Below are 6,590 nucleotides of genomic sequence, written 5' to 3'. Positions count from 1 at the left end.
GGTCAACAGATTCATCAGACTTTGATCCATCACTCAAGGATGCATTCATGGCGTTTGCTCTAGCATTCTTCAGATTCTCACAGTCAGCCCAGATGTGACCAAATCCTTGATACTCAAAACATTGAGGGAACATAGTTTTCTTGTCTCGGTAGAATTCATCCCTTGTATCTTTTTGAGATTCTCGTTTCACAAACCACTCTATAGGTTTTCTACCAATCTGTTTTGCATTCTTCAAGTATTTTTGAAAGTTCCTAGTTAGCATAGCAATTGGTTCGAAATCAGAGGGCTCCTCTTCACTTGATTCTTCACACACCACATCCTTCTCTTTCTTAGTGGTTTTCAGTGCTATGCTCTTCACTTTAGGAGAGACTCTCCTACTCTAATAAGTTATGAGAGATCCTAAAATTCTACATCCTTACTTTCCTCGATAACAGTAACCTTGGGCTCAAAACCTGGAGGAAGTGATTTAAGGATTTTTTTCAACCACTCTTACTGCAGGGACTTTGTCACCAAGTCCTCTTATAGAGTTCACAATCTTACTCAATTCGGTATAGAACACACCAAACGTTTCATCTTCCTTCATGTTCACAGTTTCAAATCGAGATGTCAACATTTGAAGCTTGGCCTTCCTCACCCCTTATAAACCTTCATGAGTTTTTCAAGAATATCCCATCCTTCCTTTGAGGTCTCGCAAAGAGTAATCCTTCGAAACTCTTCCAAAGATACACAGTTGAAGATACAACTTAACCCACGATTATTCCAGTTGTTGTTTATCGTGTCTTCTTTACGCCACTTATGAAAATCACCATCAGGTTTGTCAAATCCCTTCTCAACTGTGACCCTTATGTTATCATTAAGCCCCTTTAAGTATGCTTTCATACGTACTATCCAGTGGGCATAGTCTTTCCCATTAAAAATGGGAGGGGCATTTGAGAATGAGGTATTTGGTTCCATAACAAAGAGGTCAACAAGCACACTTAAGACTTTAGTCAAAATATGAACGAATCTGCTCTGATACCAATTAAAAGTTTACTAGGATTGAGTTCTACCTCTTTTTGCCAAACAAGCAACAAATGGGACTAAGCCATTCTACAAACATGTAACATGCGTAGCAGAATTTAAAACAAAAAAGATCTAGAAACATCCACACAACCACAACACAAGTATTTGTTTACGAAGTGGAAAACTCTTTGAACACATCAAAGGTAAAAACCATTCATGGGCAGCTAAACCTAAGAAATCACTAAATGAAGATTCACAGTTACAGAATAGATCATACTTACAACCTTGAGGACCTCTAAACTTAATAAGAACAACAAGCTTCCCAGCTTGTCTCCATCATGACCATCTTCAAGCAGTGCATCTCCTTACTGACCCTTCGGTAGACTTCTTTCTTCAAGCATCCATAGCTGCAATATTTGTGTAGTTGAAAGAGCAAGGCAACACGCCAATAACAACCACTCTAGAGTCACAACACTCGTAGAGAGAAAACACCGTGTGAATTTTGGGGATCAATGCACAGAGAAAATAATAACAAAAGTCTACAGTGAATCGTGACAAAAAGACTATTTACAGGAGACCCATTTTCTTCGTCGCGTCCTAACGAGACACTTTCCCATTATGACAAATGAACAAATTCGTAGATCTGTAAATTTCACGTCCTAACGAGAAAGCAGTTTCGTTATGACGGGAAGAACAAATGTCACATCTTCGTCGCATGTCCCATTTTAACGCACCAGCTGACGGGAAATCAGCGAGTCCAACTTTGGTCCCGTTACATTTCTCGTCCTGATGGGGTTCCTGACAAAAAAACAGAGGCTTCAATTTTTCTCTCGTCACTTGTTTCGTTCTGACGAGCTTCCTGACAAGAAACCAAAGAGTTCAACTTTGCTCCCATTACTTGTCCAGTTCTGACAGGGTTCCTGACAAAAAACCAGGGAGTCCAACTTTTACTCCCGTCACATCCTCGTCTTAACGCCGTTCCTAACGAGAAACCAGTAACTACCCATTACTTGTCCCGTTCTAATGGCACTTCTGACAGGGAAATAAAGAACACTTCCAAGAACCCAAGAACAAGCCCACAAAGTTCTAAACAACAAAACATACCAAAAATAGCATTGAATACGGCCAACCTAAAACCTAACACTAAGCACACCTATCTTCAAGGCTTAGAGGTCTATTTATATGGTGTAAAACAAACCCTAGAAGCCCTAGGAATCTAAGAAAAACCGTAATTCAGTCCCCTAGTCGAATTAGGAGACCTAAAAAAAAGTTTTCCTTATCAATTTCAACATCTTTCGGACTTTTTGGCACAAGTGCGCTCGAGCTCACTTACGCACGTGGGTTGTTTTGTGCTCGATCCCGTAAGAAGTGAGCTCGAGCCCACTTTTTCAGCATCTAAAAAAAAATCAAGTTTTAAGCCTGAAATCAATGGAATTTCTTGTATTCTCCCTAAGAACCTAAAAACACGAAAGCTACACAAAATCAAAAAGATAACGATGCTAAGGAATTAACATGTGCAAGTTAAGTGGCTTAAAATGCTTATCACACCTCAAACTTACATATTGCCAATCCCTTAGTAATACAAAACCGAAAATAAACTGAAAACTAAAAAAAAAAAAACCACCCTACTTCCTTCTTTCGTAGGATGTACGATTGTATTTAACGTATGCAACAAGTCTTTTAACATATTGTCAATCCCTTAGTAATACAAAACCGAAAATAAACTGAAAACTATAAAAAATAAAAAATAAAAAATAAAAAAAAAATAAAAAAAAATAAAAAAAAACCACCCTACTTCCTTCTTTCGTAAGATGTACGATTGTATTTAACGTATGCAACAAGTCTTTTAAACACCTAGGCATCCCTAGAGGACGAGTAAGTTTCATGAGGATTTAACTAGAATGGTACCCACAAACATTGTTAGCTTTATATTATTTAGAAGAATGAAGCATCACAGAAATAATGGTTCTCATTCATTAGCAAGCTTAAAAAGATAAACTCCATCTTCAAAATTTTAGGAAATCATAAGTCAAGATACTTACAAATGGCATTTTGAGATACAACAAATTCCAATTAGTGCAAAGTGAACTAACACATAATCATGAGGCTTCAAAATAATTTCAATATAAATGAATAAGCATCTCAGAATTTATTGGAGTTCCTATCAGATGAAAGAACCCTGGCATAATTTTTTTCCCCTTTTTTTCTTTTTTTTCTTTTTCTTTCGTTCTTTTTCTGCAGGATGTGCAATGCATAGCTCCCTCAAGCTTTCTAATTGACCCATGTATTGAGTATTAAGCTAATGACCCTCAAACCAAATGGTTTTAGGGAACATCAAACCAAACTTCTCACTTTTTGATGCGAAAAACTCAAACTTGATCAATTTTTTTTTTTTTTTTTTTTTTTTTTAATAATAATATGCCAAGGGTCTTCATCCAATAAGTCACCCAACTGTATTCAAGATATTGAAAACAAACATAATTGTTCTCAAATTTCATGCCAAACAAACATGTGATAATGTGCTCATGGTAAATCAAATTGAAACAAGAAGCATCTCATGTTGCCAAAAGTAAATAACGAGACTCAAATTTTCTAGTTAGATGATCATGTGTTCATCACTTTAAGCCCAACAATGAAATTCAAATCAAAATTAAAGCTCAACCACATGCTTAAGAATAACATACAAAAATATTTGATTGTGTTTTACTCTTCCATACCCCCAAACTTGAATTACACATTGTCCCCAATGTGTGTATAGAATTGAAACAAAACAAGAGCAAGAGGATAGAAATACCTGAATGAGCAAATGTGGAGCATATCATACACCTAAACTTGTATGCACAAACACATGTCCTAAAAAAGAAAGTGATACTCCAAACAAATAAACAGTTAAATGCAATACATTGTTGTCAAAATATAATCAAAATGTAAAAAGAAAACAACAATGGAGAAGATAAAACCTAGAAGGAGATCATGTACCCTGATGGAGTGAGGTTTGGGTGCACAGGGCCTGCGCTCAAACCTATGAAGCCGACTCATTTAGTTAAAATATATGGGATCCACCAAGTCAACGGAGTCCACATAATAACTGAACAAAAAATACTAGGTTGCCTTAAACTACCAACTAGAAAGACACCCTCCAACTATTATTTATGACACTTACCATCTCAAACTACTATTTCTTTACAATTTGGATTGGCTCGCTAGTTTTAGCATAAAACATATAGAAAATAATGTATGCAACTTATATGTGAATATTTTAGAGTTGAAATGATCAAATTACTTTGCTTTTCCATATAAATGAACAAAAAATAAAAAGAAAAAAGAAAAAAAGAAACTAGAGGAAGGAGTATATTTGGACACCCTATAGTGACCCAAATAATTATTACGCTAAGATAGGTTGGTTAGAGAATTAATTGGACTTTTGAGTCACTAGAGTTAGCTGGAGGGGTATTCTGTAGACTTTTAGCTTTCTAACCGAACATTTGGCTGAGGGGGCCGCCTGAGCATTCACCTACAATAGTACACGAGCGTTCGTGTGGGGACCAGCCCATGCATTCGTTGAATTTTTGTTGACACTGGATAATGCTCAAGCGTTTGCCGGCAACCCTAAAACCATTTGGTAAACAATATGCAAACATTTGGCACAAGAGTACCGAACGCTCGCTGTACTGCAAGACTACTCCTATAGAGCTCACAATTTTTCTCCTCTATATAAACCCCTTCCCACTCCCTTCACCAACTCGTTCTGCCCTTTGAGCCCTAGAGAAACACCGCTTGAGTGTTGCTGTGAGATTGTGAAGGATTCTTTGGGTGTTCTTGAAGGAGGAAGAACTTCTTGAGGATTCTCACTATGTGGAGGTAACCATCTCTCTCTAGCTATGTTTCTTAGGTTATTTTGCTAGTTTTATGTCTTACAATAGCTTAGCTGTTAAAATCTGGAGGTTTAGGGTTTAAGCTTGTTTTGAGCATTTCTTTCCTATTAGACATAGTTCTTACCGCATGGTGATGTGTTTTGGTGTGTTAGCGATCCCTTTTGCAGCCTTAGAACGCGTTTGGAACTACTTAGAAGATCGTTGGACCAAATGGAGTTCTGCTTGAAATTTTCTGGCCGAAAGTTTGGGCTCGAGCTCGAACATTCGCCCAAACGTGTTTTGACGATCGTACACCATTTTGCCCAAACGTTTGGACAGCAGCCTCTGTCTTCAAAGTTCTAGGATTGAGATTCGTTTTAGCTCGAACTTCGAACTAATATTAGGCTTTTCACAGATTTGGAGAGTTTGGAACCATCGGATGGACTTTGGAAGAGCTATATGACCTGGGTTACTACAACTCACATGATACTAGCCGTTATTTTTCATGCATTGCACGACTATTTTGTGTACCAAACATGTATTTTTACAACTCTCATGAAACACATTTTTGTTAGGCTATGAACTCTGCATTTTTGTTAAAATGTGCTACTCTACAATTCTTTTACAAGCATGCTCTTACATGATGAGATTGTAAGAGCATGCTTGTAAAAGACGGATAAGACTAATTGCATTGTATGATATGGTACACTGGTACGTGCGGGATAACGGTCATGGGCTTACTATAAATATTAACTTTATTGTCAAATGTGTGTGTGGATTTGAAATATAGGTCTCAGATCCAATAGTTATTTCATGACTAGCGCAGCCTTAATTGGCAGGTCACTACAAGACGTACATCATTATTAGCATGGGCCACCCGAGGTCGAACTAGGTTGGGCTGCTAGTATTATGGACGGTAGTGTGCAATGGTCGGGGCACCGGCATTGTGTTACAGGTCCCTTGGGACAACGCCAACTCTGTGGAGAATGGGTAATATCTCGGGTAGACAATACAGTTGAACTATCATTGATTCACAAGATTATAGCATGTAGTATATCTATACTGCATTCAGGAACAAATGTTGCATAACTTATCAACCAAAGTTCATCATTAAATGACATAAGTACCATGTGCATTTTTACTCACTAAGTCTTTAGACTTGCCCTTGTATTTTTTTCCCTCCATTATGTATAAATTGTGTAGTTTAGCTAGCTTAGCGGAAGATGAATTCGGACAACCAACTTGTAGTAGCGAAGGACTTGGTTCGAGTCATCTTTGAGGATCTGGACTTGGTGTGGCACAAATCCATGTGGGAAGATGGAGGATCCACCTGATTGGAGATGATTGAGATCATAATTATGTTAGCTTTATATAGACTTAGGCATTGATGTTATTTAAAAATAATTACTTATGGTCTGTAATATTTTGGTGATCGGTCGTTGACCGATACATTTGAGGATCTATTTATGTTATAATGCTTTCTTATTACTCTGGTTATTATGTTTATGATTTTAGTTATTGTTATCTCTATCATGTAATCAAAAGTCTTTTGCTATAGTCTCTCTTAGGGGAGGTTATGATCCCTGAGTGTTGTTCTGCGAGGGACAAGGCTGGGAGGCAAACCATTGAGTCAATTACCAGTTAATTGATTTTCAAGGAGCATTACACACCCTTTCTTTTCGGGATGGTTGACCACCACTTCAAGGCTTTGGGAGTGGCCAAATTACCCTCTCA

The sequence above is a fragment of the Corylus avellana genome, chromosome 4, assembly GCF_965113065.1.
Source record: "Corylus avellana chromosome 4, dhCorAvel1.hap1.2, whole genome shotgun sequence".
In the NCBI taxonomy this organism is placed as follows: Eukaryota; Viridiplantae; Streptophyta; class Magnoliopsida; order Fagales; family Betulaceae; genus Corylus; species Corylus avellana.
Note: the sequence above shows the minus strand (reverse complement) of the source record.